We start from the raw sequence: 23,015 nt of genomic DNA on the forward strand, positions 1-23,015 counted from the left end.
GCTGAGGATAGTTAGATTTCCTTCTTCATTGGGAGTAGCAAGGAACTGACCTCTTCTGAAGAATTTTTCACCTGGTTAAGTGTTAGTTGCTTAATAATATCGATGGGTGAACCTAATTTCTGGAGAACAGTAGATACTATTAGAAGTTTGAACACAGAGAGAACTCAAACATGTCCATACATTATATGAATTAAACAGTGGGTCACAAGCCACATGTGAAACCCTCCTTGCTAGTAGCAATTACAGTAGTGATGTTTCACAATTTTCTTCTGCTTTCCTTTCCCTCTTCTCATTCTTCCTGTGTGGTTTTTATGTCCTCTGTTTCAGTCTGAGTGTTTCAGATACTTCTTGGACTTCAACCCTATGCCAAAAAAACAGTCCCCTTAAAAACTAGTATAACACTTTGCAATATTGCCATCATGCCATGAACGTAGTAACCATAAGCGTAAGTTTTGCGTTGTCGTCCGTGCCCCCCCCAAGTGTCCTTACAGTTGAGGAATTAAAAATAAGCAGCAGTAAAATCAAAACAAAATATGCCAGAAATTGAAACTTACTAATAATTTTTTTAAGGTGGTTTATTCTAAAAGTTTAACCACAGGATTTGATATTAATTTTTTGTTTCTTCAAATCTATTGCTTCAGTTCCATATTGATTTTAAGACATTTTCTTGTTCTCAGCAGATTCGTCTTGGTTTTTTAACCTGTTTTGTTCATTGGGCTCATGCTTTGCCTTACAACCTGTGCACTGAAGTGTATCATCCAAAGTAGGAGAGGGTTGGTGTGAGAGGGATAGGGTCCTTACTGGAAAGGATTCTTGGGGTTTCCCTCTGAAGGAGGGAAAGCTGTGCAGCTCGTTTGCTTACCAGTGGAGCTCTGCTGGGGAAACTCTCTTGATAATAGCACAGTTTAAGGGGAAACATAATTAGAAAGTTGCACAAAAATGGATCTCGTTTCACCTGTGTCAGTTGCCTGTTCATAAGCAGCCCTGTTCAGCCATGACTTTGTTCCGTCCCCTCTGCTTTGCTGGAGATATGTAGTGAAACTGGTGGGTTCTCCAGTCCCTGCAGCTGAACAAAGAGCTGAGCTGGCTCTGGCGAAGAGCAGGGTGTAGAGGTGTGAATGAGCCTGGGGACTGCGCACGTTGGCATTGCCACTGAAGAAATGTGTGTGGAACCACAGCATCTGTCTTCAGACTTTTAAACTTGGGATGAAAACACTTCAGCTTTATTGGTCAGTGACCTCTCTTGCTGGGTTAAGAAAACATTCTAACTAATTCTTTAAGACCTTTCAGCAGCCTTCAATATAATGAACTGAGAGGTGTTAACATTAATGCAGTGAGAGACGGTGCCTCAAGTGGTTCTCTTCAGTATGTTTATCTGTTGGTTGTCTTACAAATTATGTATGTGCCAGAAGCATTTGTATAAATCCATATTGCAAACTAATAATGAAGATGAATTAAAATTTAGATACTTTGTGGCACCTTTGAAGAAAAAAACCTGAAGTCAAATCCATGAAAAGTACTTGGTTGCTTGAAGTACAGCATAGTCAAGGTCTGAACATGAGCCATGGGAACCTTCCTAACGCCTTATGTGTCCAAATGTGTAAACCGTGCTTTTGCTAGCAAAGTTACACTAGTAGCACTGAATTCAACACAGAGCACATCATCAAGGCCCATTTTATTCAAGATTATTGTTACCTAGCTTTTGCTTAAATTAGTACAGTGGAAACCCACTCACGGTTAGCAGGTGTGTGCATGCTAGACCTCTCTGAAGGCAGAGGCATCAAACATCTCCCACATCCAAGGAGTTGTCTCAACTGGTACGGTGTCACGTGGCTGTGCTGTGCAGCAGTCCAGCTGAGAGTTGTGCCTGCAAGAAAGGGTAGTCTAACCCAAAATTGAGCGCAAGCTGCAGGGAAGGTCCTGGATTTTGTTCTGGGCACTGGATTTCATAATATCAGATGACTTTTATATGCTACTGGGAGCCAGGAGAAGAATTTGTGTCTAGTTTACTCTAACACTGCTACAGAGAAGTAGTATCTTCTAGAGCAGGTTTTTTTGACCTCTGCGCCTCCCTTTTGCCTCCTCACTTGCACTGACACAACTGTGTGGGAGCACATGGTAAATGAGATGAATGAAGAGATCTGAATTTAAAATAACTTCCTTAGTTTGGGTTTATTTTTAACCTAGCTCAGTTCACTGGTCTGCTTTATTGTTTTGGCCCCTCAAACAAGTGGCTCGGCTTAACTGAGGAGGCAGGAGGGAGAGAAAACTCTTAAGCCATTAATAACTTCTATAACCTTTTTTTTTTTAACTTTCCCAAGACCTTTTATTTGACACCTGGGCCTGTTTCCCCCAAGAAATGCATTAGGGGACAGGACTGTAGCAAAGTTCCAAGGGTGAGTATCAAATCTAAGCTTACAGAGCTCTTGGTGCAGACACATGGTTATACCATTATAAAAATTGAATGTTGTTCAGATGCAAACCACTTCTGGGGATGAAATTGTTCCCATTGCAGGTCTGCTTCTGAATGTCTTCACTTCTGTTACTTTTTTTTTTTTTTGCACAAGGGTATTTGTTGTAGCTAAAAATAGTCTCTTGCATTTTCCAACTTGAAGATACATCTGAAGGATCTTCAGCTTTCTCACCCATACTAAGTGGGTTACTATTTTCTGATTTAAGTACCTATTAAAATCTCAAACAGTTACCTCAAATCATAATCTAAATGTATTTGTGGGGGTTTTAACCTCCTGTCCAACTAGCTTTTCTTCTGATGTTTTCAGCACAGAGATAAAAATTTCCAGGTTGCATTCAGACCTAGAGTTGGTGCTTACTGCAGCTGTTCTATTGGCCAAGCTCTCTGGCCAGTGTAATGGTTCTAATTTAAACAGGATCCACTGGTCTCTGGAATGCGGTTGGATCATACGAGTTTTTAGCAGGTCTGTTAAAAGAAATTTCAGAGTTAACCTGCTTCCTAATCTGGAAAGTTTACAGGAGAAGATGCATGAAATTTCAGTCATTTTAAATTCAACTTAAAAGTATACCTCTTGCTTATTAGCGTCATGTTCACAGGTTAGTCTTAAGACTATAAAACTGGCTTAGTACCGACTGGCTTAATGCTAGACAGGGTCTGGTTATTGTAGTTGGAGCAAAATATTGGCAGAGGTTAACTGGGCTAATTTTTGATCTCTCATTTTTAATATACCTTGAAATGCACATTAACCACCTCAGATGCATGCTTTATTAAATCAAAGGATAGGTGTACAGTAAAAGTATTTGAAATTTTGGCAGGATACAACTTTGTAAATAGAGGTTTGTGTTTTCTGAAGTAAGAAATTTTTTTAAGTGGAATTGTTGAGTAATTTATGGGTCATTTCTACCCTAAATATGGCAGTTGCATACTGTGAAAAGCTAGTTAAACTCTTGGTGTTATAAATCTATTCTTGGTGGTAGTGTTGCACTTTTGTTTTGTACACCATGCTCAGAAATTTGGGGAGGGGTTGTTAATTTGGTAACTTGCTTCTCCAGCGGGGAGGCATCGCACCCCCATGGCCACGTGGTGTGCCAGGCCAGTTACTCTGGCCAGCGGCCTGTTACTGGCAGCACTCTTTCCTTGGGAGCGATCTCCTGTCTAGGTGACTTGTTGCGGGGATGGCAGAAGCCTACTTTATGCCCCTGTGTTTCCTAGGTGAGGGTGCACCAAAGGTAGAGGAACAAGTGCCTTGGGAGAACAAGCTTTGAAAATAGGTCACTACTTCAAAAATAATAATTTTGCCCTCCCTACTTGTCCTGTTCAGAAGAGCACCTGGAGAAGTGGGCAGCTGAGAAGCGTGCCTTGTTCTTGGTTGCAGCCTTGTCTGGATGCTCTTTGGACCTGAGCAGAGGAGAGGCTGGAGGGGTATCTGCTCCTTTTCCCTTGCCGCCACTGAGACGATGATAAGTTAACTGCCTGCCAGGCAAGGAGCGGCGCCAGTGCTCAGATGGGTAACAGAATTTCTAGTGGTATATCTTAATTTCAGAAGTTCAGTTTATATTCAAAAGATAGCTGTGTACTTGATTATATTGAGGTGGGCATGAATTTTCCGGGAGCTGGAACGCTTTCCTCAACCTACCATATTTCTCTCCTGTGTAAATTCACTCACTGAGATCTGTAGCTCTAAGTCATCTGTCGTGGTTGAATGTATGCAGCTGTCTCCTGGATCTGCAGAGAAATTTGGTCTGTCCCTGTGATAGTCATCAGCAGCAAAAGCTATTTTAAGATATTTTAATGGTAGTTCAGTACCTGGACATACCTGAATAATTTGGTTTATGGCCTACCCAGATTGTTTAACCACTTGCTGTGTTGTAAGATTTAGGAGAAAATACAAATTGCTGTAGCTATGCCACTTGTAGTGGTGGGAAATACTTTCCCCTTTCCACAGAGCTCTACTGGTTCTTTCAGATGTGTTTTTCAAGCTACGATAATCAAATATAAGGATTAGAGTTAAGTTGTTGGAGCTGTATTGAAATGCATGTTACCATTGTAAAAAGTTTAAAAAGCACCAGTGCAGATAGCAGTACGCACCGCTGGCAATAGCAGCTCTTCTGTGTACATCGTGTACATGCCATGGTTTCCACTGATCCTCTCTGTATTTCTAAACAAAACTCAAAAATGCAATCTAGTCTTGAAAATCCTAAATGACCCAGAAGTCATGCTTTTTGTCTGCTGTTTTTCTTTTCTGTTTCCACCTTAAGAGAAAGCATCACAAGGGTTATGAACCTGCATAAGCAGAGATTCTGGGTTTTGAGTGTTGAGAAACTGTATTGCTGGCACTTGGATTGCTGCTAGGTAGATCTCGGTCTGAGATCTGGCAAACCGAGTACGCTAGTATATAAATTAAAGTGTAGGGGTCATTTCTTTGATCCCAGATAAAATATTCATGTAAATCAATTATTACAATAATAGTATCAGTAATAGTAAAATTAATACTAAATACTGTAAATAATATCAATACTGTTGTTTCTGATTTTATTCCTTACTTGTAGAACAGAAGGTAAGAAAGCTATATCTTGTTTGATCCAGTCTTTTGCCTATTTGCATACTTATTAAAATTGATAACAGAAATCACATGGAAACTGTGCCTGTCCAGCAGGCTTGTTTATGCTCAAAATGCTATTCCTCTAAAGGATATTTCATATTTGTACATTAAAAAAATTAAATGGGAAAATAAAGTATAAAACTATCCCTAGAACAGTAGTTGTAACATGCAATGAATGCAGCACAGGCAATGCTGTCATGTAACAGGAGTTTGTCACTTAATGCAGGTTCTTAACTTCATCTGTAGAGGGATGCCATAATTCTGCCAGAGTGCTTTGGACACCAGTGTCTTGAGTTCTAGTTTGCATGTGTGCAAATGGATGGGGGGGGAGGGTGTGCATTTGGTGGTGGATCTGGAATAACCTTTCCTTTTCCCCAGTAGCTGGAGCTCAACATTCAAGTGGATGTTCCCTGTACAGCTCAGCAGGGTGAGTTCAGAACCGCTGTGCCTGAGAAGGAAGGTTGCAGGGATTTGAAGTGTGCTCAGACTTCAAGAATGCTGGATTGTGTTAAATTATAGGGAATAACCACTGTTGGCATTTAAATTCTTACATTTATAGCCTTTCTGTTTGCCTGTGAAATTCATGGAGTTGGTTGCTATAATAGCATTTGCAGAAAATAATGAAAAGAAAATATTTACCTGCCCCGAAACTTTAAAAACAAATTTGGCTGTGAACACAGCATCTATGATGTCAGAAGCAATAGTAAAAGCTAAAACCAGGTGCCTGTAAGATATATTGAAAGGTGTTTCTCTTTGTTCTGGGGTCATCTATTCTGTGAAGCAAATATTTTAATTTTCAGAGAAGAGAGGGTGGCATTTGCAGTGGTTTGTACAATAAAGGAGTGCTTTTTTTGTCTTGGATTGTGCAACCCAACAGTAGTGGGTGTGATGTTTCTCCTGTGCGTGCAGTCTGGTCCTTGCGATGGACTTCCTCTCCTGCCATACAACTGCGCATGGGTTAAGTCCCAGGGCCTTGCCTTGAGAAGGGGAGTATGGGGAGATCCTACAGCTTGACAGAAGTTCTTTAATAAAATCCCAGAGATCTCTAGCATCCCACAGATTATCATCTGGATGTTTAGTGAAGTCTCTTGTTTACCCAGACTGTCCAAGCCAAAGTGAGGCAGACATCTACTCGCCCTATCCCTTGTCTGTGTGTCTCTCTTTTTGGTCTTGTGGGGTTTCTTTGATCTTAAAAAGTGTGCTGAAAATGCATCAATAGTAAAACATCCACAGGGACATTAAAATACCTGAATTTGGCCATATGAATTAGAGCAAATCAAAACATGTATATGTTTATTTCTTTATTTTAACATTTTTACTGTCAAAGGATGTAATGGGGGGGGAAAAAGTATATCTGCTAGGTAAAAAATCTAGACAGTGTATTGTGTCTGATGGGGTTTGTGAACAAGCTTAAACAGGTGAAGACTCTCCTGTTACATGTGCGCAGATAAATTTCCTTTTGTGTAGCTTAGCTGTTAAAAGTATGCCAGCGTTGTGTTACCACCCTGATAAACACAACACATTGCCTCTTACTTGTAGGCTCCTGGTTTTTGTAGGTGAAATAACTGAATATTGTATCAAAGGGTTGGTTTGGTTCTTTTGCTGTGTCCCAGAGTGCAGCTTCTCCTCCTTGATAACCTCCAGCAAAATAACCATTCTCTTTTCAGACCCGGTCTATTTTGTCTTTGTTTTTGTTGTCTTTTCTATCTCTTCTTATTCTTTATTGCATGGCGTGTCTTCCTTTTTTTCTGAAAGAAAGTTTCCCCTTTCAGAAAAAGGGAAAGGTATTCCTGTATGGATAACAGTTGCAGTTAAATTATTACCATCTCTAGTAATTCTTAAATCCTGATCTTATTCTGACTTTGACCAGTAACATCTGGAGCTCATTTCAGGTTTGGGTCAGACCTGACTGTAATGGCATTTAAATTGGAGCTCTCTGCTTCAATTCTGTCTGTTCAAGGTATTAAAAAACCAGTGACTTTTAGATGGGAAACCTTCAAATAATGCACTCTAGTTGCAGATAATTTTTTTTTGTATGTACTGTTATTTCTTAAGCAAGATCTCCTAAATTGTGTCCTCTCTGCTTCTGAAAGGAGAGACATCCTTATGGATTCTTAATTGATTTTTTTTTTTTTTTTTTTTTTTTTTTTTTGGTGAAAAAGGTCTGGAGCTGAGGAAGTGCCAGGAATTACATACTAGACTGTGGTGTACCTCTATGTTTGGATTTATTTCTCTCTCCTCCCCTGTGATCTGCTGCCATGCATTGTCCCATGCTCACCCCCCTCCAAGGAAAACTGTTAGCAGTTTTAAAGTCATGGAAAAGTAGTCCTGGAAAAAGAGAGGAAATGAAATGAGGATCCAGTAGTGGGGAGGGCTGACAAAAAATCTGCTCTTGCATGCTCCAGGGGTATACTGAAAACCCTGAGAGCATTTGTGGGATAAACGTTATAGCAGGAAATGTAAATGGACTAGCTAGAGCAAAAGAAGTGTGAGTAGTGAGGGTTTCTGTCCCAGTTGTGTGTGAGTTTTTAGTGGCTGATGATGACACAGGCCACAAATGCTGCATTATTAGAGAGAAAAATGGAGGGTGGGGAAAAACTTAAGGGACTTACGGTTTTCCTGAGACAAAGGAAGAATCATTCATTGTCAATAGAATAAGGAATTTGAGATACAGCTTAATTTGGTGGTGATGTTTATACCAGCTTCTAGCCAGAGGCAAAGCAGGAAGGCAGTAATTAATTTTTGGAAGTCCTCAAAATTTGCTTCAGATGAGTGGTGCTAGCAATGGAGCAAAAATAGAAGTAGTTGGGAGGATTTGCCAGAAAGAATAGAGTATTGAGATTCGGCGTGTATTTGTGGAATTAGGGTGTTTTGCAGAGCATAAGAAAGATGTAATTCACTGGGTGACATGCAGTAGTCAGCTGTTCTAAAACACATTTTCAAGTCTGTTTTGTTGCTTTTATGCTCTAAGAATAGTTGACCAGAAAACTATTGAACTACTATCCGATGATTTGGCTCATGAAACAAAAAATAAAATGTAATATGTAATAAATAAGAAAGTAAATACACAACAAACATGTGAGCGGTGAAGTACAACTTCCTCTTCAGAATGTATTTTTGCTCAAAAATGTGCTAGTTATAACTGCTGCCACATGTGAGGTGACTGGCTTTCCAAACAAAAAGGGTAAGAATTTTGACCAACTTGTTTTGTCTCCCTTTTCAGGGAAGAACTAATTTGGGTGGTTATTCGGGATGGTGACACATCAGGGTATTAATGCGAGTGCTGAAATATGTGAGAGCCCCAGCATATAAAATAAACTCCATCTGAAGCATCATCCCTCCACCCTTCCATCCACTTGGTTGCACTGCAAGATGAAATATAAATTAGATGGGTGCAAGGTCTCATTTCTTGAATGTGTCTCTCAAATTTCTGTTTCTAAAATAGTTGTTTGCGTGATTTGCATAAACCACGTAGTTTTGAAGTTTGCAGCTGCAAATGTTACTGTATGATGTATGTGATTCAAGAAGTCCTGTCTGTGATAAAGAATTGTTTTAAAAATGGTTGCTGCTTTACAGGTGTTCCAGTGTTTATCAGTAGATATTTTTTTGATTCTTGTTTGTATTCCAAGTAGCTTAATTTTGGAGACCTGAATTTAGCTGTTCTCAGCTAATGCAGGTATAGACGAGTACACTGGTTTCTTTGCCTCATTGATTTCAGTGCAGTTGCGTTAGGTTTTGAAAGAGAAAGCTAGCCTCAAAAGGTGCCTTTTTTTGTGTGTATATTGTTTTCTCTAGAATACAAAGTATAACTTCTTTTCTGCTTGTGTTTTGCTTAACTAATATGTGGACTTGGCTAGGTGGTCCCATGGCAGCCTTTTTGGCACCAGAACAACTGGTTGGCTATTTAACATTTGAATAGTTAAACAGGAAAAGCTTTTTTTGTCACTTCTTAAAAGTTTTCTTTTATTTTCGTTTTTTAAAAAAAAGTGACTTAAAATTGCTGACAAAAAAGTGATTAAATTGTCAGTGGAGTGCTTAACTGAGAATTGTAAAATTCCTGTTCTGCATTCTTTTAAGAATTCCTTGGTAAATAATGGAAGCTAACACCCGAGATTCCATATGTTTTCTATATAAAACAGTTTTTCAGCTGTGTTATTTGTTTGAAGAAAGTTGTTCTTCAGTAGACAGTATTAAATAATTAACACAATTTAGTGCTAATTTTGGTGTCTGCTAACGTTTGGATGTTTTTAGTATAGTAACTTACATCTTCAAAGCAGTAAAGAGAAGCTGATCTTCAGAACATTTTACAACAATGATCAGCTCTTTCTCAGAGCCTAAATAATTATTTCCCAGCATTAGTTCAACACTCGGGGGTAGAAAGGTTGCTGTCAGAATGGAAAGGGAAAATAAAGGTTAAATCTTATTTAAAAGTGAATGCTGAGGAAAGCCTAAACTGCTTTGGGACCTAATGGTGCTATTGTCAAGACTGAGGAAGACTCTTGGTTCAGTCCTCTGTTAAGGCTTATTAAATTATTTTAATGATTGCTAGTGTTTTTGCTACGAAGTAGAACGCAGAGTAGCCACCTGGCAGGTGATTTGGAAAATTAAGACTGGCCAGAAATTTAATGGCAGTGGTTTCTTGGGAGTGTCCAGGCCCCAAAATCTTTGTGGAGACTCCGGTCAAAATGGGGACACTTCGGATGTAGGGTGGGGGATTTCTGTGCCAAATGGGGCTGGGATGGGGTAAACCAACCCACGGCCACTGCTCCTCAGGGCACCAGCCCTGAGCCTCTTGCCTGTTCAAAGCCAGGGACATCACGAAGTCCCCTATCCCAGCTGGGCACTCCTTCCACGTACAGCCCCTCTGCCTGTCCTCGTTGGCTCAGTGAAGTCTTTGTAGAACATGGAACAGTGCTAACAGATGAGGTTGGAAAATTGAGCTCATTAAGTAACAACCTCAAAAACTCCTGGGAACCATGTCTTTCAGGAATTTGGGAAACTGGTGGAGAATAGAAAACTCTGAAATCTGTGTCTTGGAGAACAAAAAAGCAGTTTCTTGTCCAGCTCATTGTAAAGCATCCCATTTAAAAAAGGCGTGGTTTTTGTTTTGCTCATTCCGCGGTTGTTAATTTTAGATGAGAGCATAATTACGTCTTGTTAATTACAGTGAAAACAAATGGTAAAATTAATCCAAAGTGTACGGGGGGCTTTTTTGGTAGTAGGAATCTCTTAAAATCACAGTTTACTACTATGCTTGAAATGTATGTGTTAATAAACTTAAACATAGCAAAGACTGAATTTCAGTAGAAAATAATGATTTTGCCAGCAGTGCTCCTTATATCGCTGGGAGGAAGCAGTAACTGTTCCTCTGTGACCAGGACGTGCATGTGTGCGTGTGTATCAGTTCACATAAAGGACTTAAAAAAAAAAAAAAAAAAAAAAAAAAAAACACAAACAACCAAACCCCAAACCTTGAATGGTTTAATTGTTGTTGTCGTTTTCCCCACAGTTAATCTAGACTTGTAAAAGCGACCCTGACATGAGGTTGGGGTTTATCAGTACTGGGCAGACCCACGCGAACGGGCTCAGCTCTGCGCTTTGCTACTGCGGCCGCTCGTCTGTGGCGCGGTTCCTCGTGCGGCGCGCTCCAGTGGGGAGGAAGCTGGCCGAAGCACCGAGGAGGAAGCCGGCCGAAGCTCCGGCACTGGGCTGGTGGGCGAAGCCATCGCCTGTGGGCACAGGGCTGGGGAGGAGCCTGGGGCTGGTCCTGCTCCCTGCCCCGCACCACCTGCATGCTTCTCGGCAACTGGGATTGTTTTGCTTGAAGTGGAAGAGAAGCGTCACTTGGGCGTGCTCTTATTTTAAATGCAAAGTGCTAAACGCTTTTGTGCTAGGCATTTTTTTTCTACAGTAAAGTTTATAGGCAGTGCAAAACTGTTCTGAGTCAGGAATCTTGGACACACACACCCCCCCCTTCATTTTACCCCATTTTTACACAGCGTGAACTTCAGGCGGGTAACGGGTTTTTCGGTATGAATGTTCAAAAGCTTCTTACAGAAACCCTGCATATCTACATAAGATTAGCCACCCTGGATTGAACGAAAATTGTGTTTAACCTGGTGTCTTGAGGGCTGTCGGTAGCAGATGCTTACATTAAATGTTAGGGCAGGGGAGGTATGGCGAGTTCCCTTCCCTGCTGTGCTCACCCCGAGGGTGTCTGAGCCTGGCCAGGCTGCCTCCCTGCCTTTTCACCACTCCTGATGGAATCTTCTTCCATTCATTGCTTTGCCTTCGGAAGTGAATGGGGAATAATGTATGCTTTGTGTAAGTTCACTGTGCTTCTGCATCTTGAACACTGAGTGCAGCCTGGTTAACAGCCTTGCTTTCCTCCTCCATCTTAAAAAGGTATAAGAGAAGTAAAGAAGTTACAACAAGGAAAATAAAGATCATAAAAGGTATCAAATGGCTGCCATAGCAGTAATGACTAAGTAGACTAGGAAGCCTCTGTCTGGCCCTAGTGTCATGGGTAACTGAGGAGAGATATGCTAAAAGTCTGGAGAGCACAAGTGGCAGGCGAAGGTGAAACAGAAGCAATGTAAGACCTGGAGAACATCCAATGTAACCTCAGAGGGCAGGTTGAAAACAAAAAGAAAAAGAGTTATTTTGTATAACAAAGTTAAACTGTGGCACTCCTTGCCGGGTGGTGTAAATATGAGTAATGTCTACTGGTTTGCAAAGTTGGGGCGCGTGCTCATAGGGCATTTTGAAATGCAGAGACACCATCAGGAAATCCCAGAGCCATGAGATGGGGGCCTGGGAGGGTGCCCTGCAGCAGTGTCCCTCCCCATTCCTGTTCCCTTCAGCCTGCCATGGCTTCCTTTGTTGGCCGGTGGCAAACCTGTATTACTGTGCTTTGTGGACCTCCTGTTTTGCACTAGTGCTACTGCCCTTGAGCCAGAGGGAGCTGGGAAGGTGTCTTGGCCTCCACAGCATCTTCTGATAACGTTTCATAGCTTTCAGAAATTTCACGTGCAGCATGAAAAAGGATTTTATTTGTTTCCTTTAAACTTGCATTCTGGTAATTTCATGTAAAGCCCCTTGTATGGTAAGTAGTAGAAAATAATTGTTCTCTGGTGGGTTGTTTGTTTGTTTTTCCCCTCCATGCTATTCAGGATATTTGTCTGGCATATCCCGTACCCCCCTTTAGTCACCTTTTCTCTGAAGTGAATCCAGTCTGTTTTCTCTGTCCTCGTTCTTAACCTGTTAACGTGTTATATGAAGAAGTCAAACCAGCACACATGGCAGGCTTTATTTACAGTTCTTCCTTATAAACAGCATCTTTCTGCTTCAATAATATAATTCAGATTGTTGTAATATTCAGTGCACTGTGCTAATTAGAGCCCATAGTAGTTCTTTATAGAAGCACCACTTCAAGAACAATATAGTGAGATACTGTGCTTAGGAAGTCCCAAGATCTTCCAGTTGTGCATCCCAATTGAGCAGTGTATACATCATGTGGCATGGCATAGATCACCACCGTCTGTGTACCCAAGGACGTTTTTGCTTTTTTCTAGATTTGCCATAGGACTACCAGGTCAAGCTTGTAGATGATTTGGCTTGTGATTTCATGCTGCTTTGCTGTAACAGCCACCTTTAAAACAGGTTTAGTAGTTGCGTAGTTAGCCTAAGAGGAGTAATTTTTTGTGAGCATATTTGATTCAGACTACTATTCAGCAAAGAAGCCTGGATTTAAGCTTGTTTGGTATTGTCAAATGAGAAGGAAATACCATTAACTCTGCCTGCGTTCTTTTTCACAATTGTATAACAGTTTTTATTCTCCTGATTTGTTGGCCTTTCGCTCTTCTCCCAAAAGCCTAGTCTCAGAACTACTAGCTACCTGTAACCACTCAGTCAGATTCCTGTGAACCTACTTTACATATCTATCAATTTCTCTGCACAGCAGAAAGCATAAGGAAGAAGAGGTAAAACAAGATCAACACTAGGAAATCCAGTGATAAAGAACGACATTTAAAAGCATTACTGAAAATAACGGGAAGAAATGCTGAAGGTGTTAGATCCTAGGTATGTCATCTCTGATGTGCACATTGCACAGTTTCTCTAGCTTGGAGTGATCTGTCCTGTTTAAAGGTAAATTAAGGTATGAGGCTAAAAGTTAAATTTTTTTTCCCCTCCTAGTGTCTGTAAAATTAATTGCAGTGCAAAATCGGTATTATTATCCATTGTTGCTCTTTGCTAGGAAATTATTTTTGCATTTAAACTCTAACATGGACAGATCAACAGTGTTTCAACAGTTTAAAAAATCATGTCAGTATTAGGAAAAAAAGATTTAATATATTCATGCTACCTTTCCACGCTACTGCTAGTGTGAGCAAAGCTCGGCATACTTCAAGACTGAGTTCAGGAGTGAGCAGTGCAGTTAGCATTCGCTGTAAGTATGAATCCATTCTCAAACAGGATTTCAGAATCTGAAATAATGGTGAATGACTTTGTAACAAAGTAACTACACAGAATCAGTCTACCTTCAGAGCTAGTTTGGGCCAGTGGTAGACGTGATCATAGTAGCCCATTTTTCAAAAAGAGTAAGGCAACATTTTATATTACTGTTAAATGTGCAAAACCTTTTTGCTACTTAAGAATATAGCAAGTATTCAGTCATAGTATTTACTTTAATAGATGTACCCCAAAACCTTCTGAAACTGTGGACTGTACTCATCCAAAATGATACAGAAGTGAGTCCTGAAAATGAATGTAGCTGACTGACTACTAAAAATTATGCTGATCCAGGTGGTGAAGGTGTATGCTTTTGTATACTTTCACAAGCAAAGAGGGAGGTGCTAATGGGAGCATAATCGCCAGTCCCATAAAGTGCTCATATTATTAGCCAAATAAACTCATTTTAATTGCTATTTAATTTTCTTTTTTACAATGCCAAGAATGTGATCGCAGCGCTATAGCACGCTGGGTATAGTGTCATGTATAAAGATAAATGCTCTGTGATGCTTGGACAGCCCTGGCTCCAGTTGAGAGTGTATCCTTTTCTTCCTTGTGTCAGAAGTTCGTTTTTCTTTGAGTAGTTTCAGCCTTTCTAGTGATGACTGCCGAAGAGCTTAGTGTTTGTTGTTGCAAGAGATAAGTCCATTACTCAGTAAAGCAGTAAAACATAAAGAGGGGTGTGATACTGGAAAAACACATTGTTTAGGGTGTGTTCAGTAGGTTGGGACCGAGTGCCTTGTCTTCAGCAAAGATGTAATCATACTACCATCTCTGGAATGTGCAGAGACAAGATGTGACGAGTTAGGGTAGTTGCTTCTATAGCCTTGCTGCTCTAGATACAGCAAAGAGAAGGTAGTGCAAGTCCAGTAGCTCTTGCCATAATAGGCCATGACACTTCTGATGCTTCAGCCTTTCCTTATCATGGAAGAAAATAATTTGTCTTGTCAACTGTTCTAGGTACTGGTTTTTGAGTATTACATGGGAGCCAGAAGCAGTCTTCCTTCCTTTCTTCCTGATCTGATAGTTTTCTAGAAGTGTAACCTAAGCTAACAAAGCTCATCACGCTAAGGAACTATGAAAGATTTTTCAGCAGGCCTTCTCTTGCCCTGATGACTGCTAAGTGGTTGTGGCACTGGAGAATGGGTAAAGCCAGGTTAGTGAGACAGGCAGGTTGGTATCTTTCTGGTAAGTAACATCACTGTACTGAAGAAAAACTCATGCTGGTGCTGCTGTCTACCCCAAGTTATTAAACGCCTGGAGTTTAAAAAGTGTATGAAAAATGTCTTAAAATGAGGAGGCTGTCTATGCAAACTCCTTCAGGAGGATTATAAAGTTATATATATGTTGAATGGTTATGGGTGTGGTGTTAGTGTCCAAACTGAACTCTGGTTCATGCAATCTTTCATTTAACACTGAATTATTCATAAAGCAATGAGTTAAACTGCTGAAAGCAGGCAGTAACTTACTCACTGTTTGTTTTAGTAAATTTTTCGGGGTGACTTCTTAAATGGCGGCTTTTCGTCCACTGAGTAATTGCATTGATGATACCCTAAATGCTTTATACATGCCTATGAGAAGTTAATCACATTTTTAAGACTTAAAATTTTGTTTTGTAAAGTGCCATCAGACTGCTTCTGTCTTTGAAGGTAAGCAGGTAAGTGAGTTGCTGCAGCAAATTGCCTAGTTTATAGAGCAGGTTCTGTGTAGGCTATTTGTTCTCAGCTATTTTTCTATCCACAAAGTTATTGTACCTCCCTTTTATTTCCAAATAAAAATAACTTTCTCAGTAGGATGAAGTTTCAGATACTGTTTACTTTACAGACTGGTATCAACAAGTCAAATATTAGTTGTTGTTTAGTGTTCAGGAGCTTCTTAGAGTAATAACTTTGTTTTATCTAAGAATAGAATAGATAGAATAGTCATGAAACCTATTAATATGATCTTTTTTTTTTTTTTTTTTTTTTTAAGATTCATTAGGTACATTGGTGCAATTTAAAACCAGTCTTGCCATCCTATGTTTTGTCAATGTTCTCTTTGGACAGGCAGACATAATGATAGGAATACAAGGCAACAGCAATATAATGATTGATCAATGTAATAAGTGGTGGCTGCAATGTTATTGTCTGTCTAGTCATTGCTAAATATTTTGTAGGCACAGCAGAGGTTATAAGTCTGCTTCCAGGAAGTTGTCCCATCCCAGTAAAGTTTTCATCTTCATTTACTGTCTTGTGTAGCATCCTCTGCTTCTGTGGGGGATTTGCAATTCACAGTCAATAATGCAATAATTAGTTGTTTCAGGTGACAAGTAGAGGGCAAGAGACTTCCATATAATACTGTTCCTATTTTTTATAAGTTCTAATGTTGGCTACTTGCTCTTTAGTAAATAAATGTCCTTTCAACTTTCTTTATTTCTTTCTAAATTTGCTAAGGCAAATTTGGAAAGCATTGAAGACCATTAAACCTTGTCTCCCTAGCTACAAGTCATCTTGGTTCCTATGCTCATAACACCTTTCTCCCGTAATCTGTAAGCTTGCCTCCTGATACTCTCTGGAAGCCTTTTCCCTTAAGACTAAGTCGTTGTTCTTCATAGCTTTCTCCTTTAGAGGTTTACATTGCTAGATACACCTTTTGACACTGGATCAAGTAATGAAGAAATAATGAACCATGAAGGAAGAAAAATAATAAACAAAAGCAAATTACCCACCATTTTGCTAATGTGAGAATTAACTTTTAGCTGCAAATGCAAATTATATGATTTTTACAAGTCAGGGAAACATCTGTGGCAGCAGTTACCTACACCTTGACATCCGTCCGTAGGATCTTAGGGATTTATGTACTTCCCTTTCCCCTCCTCCCATTTTACTGGCCAGATTAATCTCAGTCTCTGTTACTGTTTCATCCTTTAAAAATGTTTTAGGTGGACTGCTTTGTTTTTGGATGCCTTTTGAAAGGCAGACACACTACAGAAATTGGTTGATGCTCTTCAGGTTTTCATTACAGCAACCTAGGACTGTCTGGAAAAAATGAAACTGTGTAGAACACTGTTCATTTAATTCCTTTTCTCCTGAGTCCCTTTGTGCAGTAAGTGGTGTTTGTATTCTAACTGCAGGTAGGGATTAGAGGCCAAACAGTTTCTCTCACTTCTGAAAGGCTGAGTTCTTCCAGAGCAAGTGAGGGGAAATTTTTGCTTTGAACACTTCTAGTTGTTTAACTTACAGCAGTCAATCTTTAATTTCATTCAGATGATGGAGTTGGGAACTTGTTTGGCTAATTTTGATGTGTGTGGTGTTTTGTGTGGTGTTTGGTGTTGTGTGGGGGGAGTTTTTTTGGTGGGTTTTTTTTTGTTTGTTTTGTTTTTTTAAATCGATCCAGACTGTTGGAGACTGACTGGTATCCAGACTTTTGGAGAAGCAAGTTGCTGGAGCCCACGGGTTTTCTTCTGAGCTGTTAGTATAGTCACATAAAAAACAGTTCCACTGGTTCAATAGACTACCCACAGACTGCTTACAAGCATGGTTTGGGGTGTCTTTGCTACAGAGAGTTGTGGAGTAACCTGTTGACATTGTTTTTTCTGGTTAAAGGCAGGTATTTATACTTCATCTTCACATTGTTCTAAGTTTCCTGTTTGCTTTCAACAAGTAATATTCTTGCTTTAAGGTTTTCTGAATGAGTCTCATCACTGTCCTCTTTGCACCACCCCAGTCCAGTAACTGCTTCAGAAAGCACTGCATTTACTGCTTGCTTTAGGAATTTTTCAGTGATGTATTTTGATATGCTGCCCAATAGTTATAATAGCAAAGATCAATTTGGTGATAAAAGAGGTGATATTTAATATAGCACTTGAAATCACTGGGTGTTTCTTCATGATAATTCTAGCAGTGGTCGTTATTTTTTTTTATACTTTATACTTGTGTGGTATTATCCATGCGAAACTGGCATTCTGCATTATGCACTGAAAAAGCAAACTTACAGAGGTTTATTTGAAATACTGCCTGATACATTTTAAAATATTTACTTTTAAAACTCTTGAAAAGAGATTATAGTATGTTCACAATTGAAGAGGGGTTACGCAGTAAGCGCTGAGGACCAGCGGCTCAGCGGGGCTGCCCCGGGGGGCTGTTACAGGTTCCTCCACTTTCAAGCGGTCCAGTGAGTTCTGACACAGAGGTGCAAAGCTGGACCTGGACTGCGTGCTCAGCATGTAATTGATATGCTTTGATGCTGATGTAATTTGACTGCTACAAGACTGACTTTGCTCATTTTTCAGTGAGATTTACATAGCCTGACTTCATTCTTATCTCTTACCACCTTATATTTTTGCTTAGTAAGTCACTTTTCTCAGTGCTTATTGCAGCTTCACTCATCCATTGGATTTCACACCCCAGACCCCCCCAATTTATCATATTTGTACATACAGCTCTGTTTACATTAAAAAAAAAACAAACAAAAAAAGTATTAAAAGACCTTTTAAAAACTTTTATGAAGGCTTGGATTCTGGAATATCCATTTAATCCAGTAGCAGGGGAGAAAGTCTTGTGTTTTCAGCTTTCCCCCCCTAAAGGCAGAACCGTGGATATGAAGGTTGGAGTGTCAAAGTCTTCAAGCTGCTACCAGCAGTGAATGACTGTCTGGCTTCTCTTGGCCTGCTAATGCTACCGTTAGTGCAACTCCCTTGTTGTTTCTGGGGTAGCTGTGGCAGTTCTGCATGGAGGTCTATGCAAACAGTCTGTAGTGACTTGTAAAAGTCCCTGTCAGTACTAGTGATTTCCATCGTGAGGGGGTTGTACATGATAATTGTAAGCAAGTTTTTAGTATCACTATTACTCCTCCATTGTGGTCTCTTTAACCTCAAAAGGAATCAGAAGTATTTCATAACCCGCTAGGGAGACTGCTTCAGTTTCTCCTCTGTGGCTGCCAGATCCAAAAGCTAATGACAAGCATTATAGATAATCTTTCAAAATTTGAATACTTGGCGTGATATGAGTCATGACTGAAACTATGAAGTTAGTAGCTCGCTGTCACCATTGTTAAAGTAGTAGCAGTATTCTGCCATAATTTAATTGCTGCAATAGTGGAGTCATTCTGTAGCTTTTGTCCACATGTGACTGCAAGCACGTGTGTACTGCTGAGCAAGGTATCCTACATCTTAGGGAGAGATGAAATCCTGCAGTACTGCTGTCTTATAACAGGACTTATGGTGTGCCAAAAGCCACATGATCTTGACAAAATCTTTTCTGCTTTCTCATTAATAGGAAAAAAATACAACAAACTTTGAGATTCCTTCCCTGTAGATTTGAATTATTGTGAACAGTGGAACAATAGAGCAATATATCTTTCAATGGCATTAAGTTCATCTTATTAAACCAGCTGAATCCATCTAAACAGCTTTTTTTTTTGAGTACAATCTTTTTTAATCATTGGTGCTATTTTTGTTCTGATTACTTAACAGTGTGGGTATTTGAGTATGATAATGTTGAGGTCATAGTCCATAACAAGGAGATTTTTTTTTTTTAATACTTTCTGTAAGGTCTGGTATCCCATGGCAAGATGGTAGTTTCAGAGGATTTCATCCTCCTCTCCTCTTTTTCTCCTCTCCTCTTTTTCTCCTCTCCTCTTCTCTTTTCCCTTAGCATCAATTGCAATAACCATTTTGGTTTCAGGCTTTCATCTCGACACTTCAGTGACAGACTTAGTTAATGAAGGATGAGAAGTGTGCACCTGCAGAGTCATTTATATATGATCCAGTAATTTGTCTGCGTAAGGTGACTGACACTTCTTACTAACTTCCCAAACTATATTGTCATGCTCCAGTTTCTTCCAGTTGCATACATAAATTTTTAGATTGATTTCATTTCAGCATTCATGATCTTTCAGTAAGTGAAAGCTCTTGTTTTGCTCAAACTCACTAATATCTGAAATGCCTCTTCTTGGAAGGTGTCTTAACCTCCAAATTGCAGAGACCCCCTTTAAACACTTCAAGCTGTACTGTTTGTTTGTAATGCAGTGGCACGGGTAGATAGAAAACTGAATATAACCTTAAATGTTAAATGTTTCGGAAGAAATGATCTTCACTATTCTTCATGTTGCCTTGCATTCCTTTTTGTAAGGAGAGCATAGCTACAAAGTTTTATGTGTTGCATTTTGGGGAGGTAGAAAACAACTTAAGTGTTTGTCACCAAACAGTCTGACAGTGTCTAAAATTCTGGTATTGAAAGCTGTATTTATTTAATATTTTGCAGTACTGTAAAGAGTTAAAAACATTCCTTATTCATAAGGTCACTTCATGCTTTGTTGTAATACTTCCTTAATTTATGTGGTTTATGTTAACTTTTGGTTGATTAATAGACTGCATCTTTAATTTATTCCAGGGGTACAATTAAAACTGGGTATTCTGGTCTAGGAACTGACAGATGACATGACTGGGGTGATGTTGGCATACTGTGGTTTAAGCTGGATTAAAGACAGCAGTGTATTAAGTGGTATGTTTGGTAGGAAGGTTTTCCTGGGCAGTGTGGACAGGTACTTTTTATTAATCCTGTATTGTATAATTTGAATAAGTCTTTGGCATCGTTCTGCTTGAGGCGAAGGAAAACATGTTTCTTGTCAAATCATACCAAGATTTAATTAATTCTTTCCTATGAGCTCTTAAGGACAACAGAGGAAAACATAAATTACCGGTTTTCAGTGCTATCGTTGGAAATAAATGTTGTCATACTGCTTGCTAGTAAATCTGTTGACAAAGGACTGTGTTTTGTTTGTGCAAAGTATTTACTGTTAGCTGAATTTTATTAGAAGTTAAAAATTTCCTTTTTTCACAGAAGCCAAAAACATTCACTAGTGTTATCTGGGTTCCATATCTGAAAGCTGTGTTACAAAATGTGTGTCAATATATGTCAGAAAAAGCAGCAGTGGCATACATCATGATTCAGTTTATCTTATCACTAAATAGCATCTCTCAGAAGCTGCCTCTGTTTATCTTTTAAGTTGATTGCTTTTGCTATGATCTGTTCTGCATTTTCTCCCCCCTCTCTGCTAACTGTTCATACTTTTGAGGAATGTAGAGCAGTCTCATAGAAAAGTCTTTATTTTCTTAGTTAAGGACAGTTTTTTCCCCATAAAATATGGTATCGGCATTTAAATCCTCTGTTAATAGAATATTTTGCATGGGCTTTTAGTGAAGAACTGACTGTTCCTCAGGTGTTTGCTTCTGTTTGTTCCTAGATACTAAGTTGCCTTCATGATTTGAACTTTAATACTAGAATTTTTTATTATTTTTATTTTTAATTTAGCGTAAGCAATTTTTGCCTTACTGTAGGCATGCTGTATGCTTCCAGATACAAGTGACACAGAGGACAGCTTCCTTGTCAGACTATCACCATGCTGTTAAAAGATTAAAAAGAAAAAAAAAAAGGCAAGCTATGGAAATAAACTTAGTGACTTTTCCTTCTTACTCTTCTCTTTGTTGCTTTTCCTGTTCCTGAGTTGCAGCAGTTCAAACCTGTTTCCCCCCCCGCCCCCCTTAATTTTGTTGTAATTAAGTTCTGTTTATTTTAACTTGCTTTTCTACCGTGCTGCAGCAATGCCGGTGCTGATAGCTGCTAGTGGGGGCTTCTGCAGCTGTATTGCTCAGGAGCCAATCTTCTGCAAACCTTTTTCTAATAAAATCAAAATTTTAAATCATACTTGATTTTGCTTTTGTGCTAATGATGAGAAATGAGAAAGGTGCGCACTGTATCGTGGGTGCTGCGTACTGTATGTTTCAGCATATACGTTTCCCTCATGCCTCGGTGAGATTTGCTGCCTCCTTGTAAGCTTCCAAAAGCCGTGTTTGAGCGTCAAGTTTACGTTCTTTTGTGGCTCTAATCCAGAAGTAAGTCTCTAACCTGACCTGTTTCTGTTCGTGCTCAGGGCAGGGGTTATTAATTCTGTGGATTTACTAGCAGAGTAAATAATCAAGAGTAGGAATGCCGGTTGTAAAGTATCTTTTCTTGTGTACTGTGAATTGGAATGGGGACAAAAGCATGTTGTGCACACCTCAGCACGGCTGTGAGGAGAGGGGGGACTGTGGAGCAACTGGTGACTGGTCCTCCTTCACTTCACTTCTCGCGGGGCGTACCGTGCCTTCGGCCTTCGTCCCCTGCTTTTAAAAGACGCCGGCGAGGATCCCGCAGCCATCGCCACAGCTCGTTGCGCTTCCTGAGGCATGCGTTTGTCCCCCTCGTACAGGCGACGTCCAGCCGGGGACGAGCGTCTCGGCCGGTTGTTCCCGCTCCGCCGCTCCTGCAGGCGGCCAGGCACCCTCCGCGGGGCACCCCGCGCCTGCGCCTGCGGGGCCCGGCCCGGGCCCGGCCGCGCCTGGCGGCGAGGGCGGCTCTGTCCAGGGTGCTGACGGGGCGCGGCGGGCGCCGGCCGCCGGGCTGCTCCCTCGGGAGCGGCTTCCTTCCCGTGGGACAGGTTACCCGCATCCCTAGCTGCCCACGCAGTCAGCACCTTGCCTGTGGCTTTGGGGTATAAAACTGTTCTTAGTTACAGAAACGGGTGACTTCGGGGGTTTTGTGGTGTAGTAGAATGTGCAAGTTAATACCAGGACTGGTATATCAGAGAAGCTTATCAGAGACTTTAAAGTGTGTCTTTTAAGTAGTGCTTGTCCTTGAGATGGTTGCGAGGGGTTATAGGTTTTGCAGTTTGATGATAAAAACCAGTTTATTCAAGAATATATCTGCTTCCCCGTAATCATGCTGAAATGATCCATCAGCTTTTGATGCGCAAGCAGTGGAAGGAGGCGTTGTTCGGTTGTTGGATAAATCAGGAAGATGCTTGTTCAATCAAAGCACTGCATCTTTAAAACGATGGGGTTTTAGTTCATAGAGTTGTTTCATATCTCTTGTTTTAGTGGTGTTTACATATGTTTTAAACGGTTACTGTAGCAAAACTTAATAACAATGATGGCTAGAAACTGGAAAACGTTACCTCTGAAATGTTCCTGAGATGGTAAAGGATTGCCTTTCCAATTTTTCCAAGCAAGATTTAAATCGTACTGTTACATTTGATTAAATGTTTAGGGTTTTTTTTAAAAAGCAGCAACAGTGAAGAAGTCTGAAAGTAAATTGTTAATTTAGAAAGTCTGCTATTAGACACTTGTATCTGTATAAAAATGTGGAACGCCAGATAAAGTAATTTAAAAGTTTGTTTTTATTTAGTGAGACTTGATTATGAGATGCTGACTGTAAGGCCATTTGGAAACTTAAGAATCAATTTATGTTCTTCATATTTGTATTTCACATTAATGCACGCTTTTTGCTTCATCCATAAGTATTAATCTATTTGAGGAATTTTAGACACATACCAGTACAATTGTGCTGTAATTTAAGTAGATACTGTTTTGCACAAAAGTGTGCCATTGTGTCTCATAAGCACTACCTGAGA

General features: G+C 40.0%; 1 protein-coding gene across 2 annotated transcripts in view; it reads left to right on the forward strand.

Moving 5' to 3' along the window:
- USP7 (ubiquitin specific peptidase 7) overlaps positions 1-23,015 on the forward strand; it is a 77,418-nt gene that overhangs the window by 9,783 nt on the left and 44,620 nt on the right. The window lies entirely within an intron of this gene.

The sequence above is a fragment of the Mycteria americana genome, chromosome 12, assembly GCF_035582795.1.
Source record: "Mycteria americana isolate JAX WOST 10 ecotype Jacksonville Zoo and Gardens chromosome 12, USCA_MyAme_1.0, whole genome shotgun sequence".
NCBI classification, from domain to species: domain Eukaryota; kingdom Metazoa; phylum Chordata; class Aves; order Ciconiiformes; family Ciconiidae; genus Mycteria; species Mycteria americana.